The following is a 1,030-nucleotide window of genomic DNA, read 5'->3' as shown; positions in this document are numbered from 1 at the left end:
AACGGGTTTACGCGCACAGCGGCGGCTTACGCACTATGGCAGTCATGGATGCCTTACGTTTCTATGAAAAGTGTGTTCCTCCCCTGGTCCACGCTGCTTCGGCAGTCCTGGGTAAGATAGTTAGTTCTAGCTTGCCCTATGTGGAAGAGGACACGTAGACTTACTGTGGTGTGAAGTATAAAGTTCAGTTCTCCCCTGGTCCACGCCGCTTCGGCCGTCCTGGGTAAAATGGATTCATCCAGCTTGCCCTATGTGGAATGAGGACACTTTATGCTTCGTCTCTAAGCGGCGGCTTGCTCCTCCCTACGGGGAACGGGTATACGCGCACAGCGGCGGCTTACGTTATGGCAGTCATGGATGCCTTACGTTTCCATGAAAAGTGTGTTCCTCCCCTGGTCCACGCTGCTTCGGCAGTCCTGGGTAAGATAGTTAGTTCTAGCTTGCCCTATGTGGAAGAGGACACGTAGACTTACTGTGGTGTGAAGTATAAGGTTCAGTTCTCCCCTGGTCCACGCCGCTTCGGCCGTCCTGGGTAAAATGGATTCATCCAGCTTGCCCTATGTGGAATGAGGACACTTTATGCTTCGTCTCTAAGCGGCGGCTTGCTCCTCCCTACGGGGAACGGGTATACGCGCACAGCGGCGGCTTACGCAAGTTAGTCACCCTCGGCAGTGGATCACTCGGCTCATGGATCGATGAAGACCGCAGCTAACTGCGCGTCATAATGTGAACTGCAGGACACATGAACATTGATAAGTTGAACGCATATTGCACGTCGTGGGAACCTACCATGATGTACAGATGACTGAGCGCTTATATTTGAGAAATGTATCGCATACATTTAACTACGCCGTGACACCCGTCACGAGACGTGCACCATGATGTTAACTAGGGTCGCGACGACCCGCTAGCATTAAAGAACCCGTGGTTTACAATATACTGGCATTGGAATTCGAAGTATTTAGAGCGTCCGTGTTCCCGCGTGAGGCGGAAGTACGAGGAGAAGGCGTGCTTGTGGTGTCTGTGGTGG

The 1,030-nt window shown here is 52.4% G+C and overlaps 1 non-coding gene across 1 annotated transcript; it reads left to right on the top strand.

Moving 5' to 3' along the window:
- The first annotated feature begins 660 nt into the window (after positions 1-660).
- On the top strand, positions 661-815 carry LOC131270383 (5.8S ribosomal RNA). Its single transcript, XR_009179479.1, has one exon. It is a non-coding gene; the product is annotated as a 5.8S ribosomal RNA (ribosomal RNA).
- Positions 816-1,030: the final 215 nt, after the last annotated feature.

This window comes from Anopheles coustani (genome assembly GCF_943734705.1).
Source record: "Anopheles coustani chromosome X unlocalized genomic scaffold, idAnoCousDA_361_x.2 X_unloc_26, whole genome shotgun sequence".
Classification (NCBI taxonomy): Eukaryota; Metazoa; Arthropoda; class Insecta; order Diptera; family Culicidae; genus Anopheles; species Anopheles coustani.
Note: the sequence above shows the minus strand (reverse complement) of the source record. Positions and strands in the feature narration are given on the sequence as shown.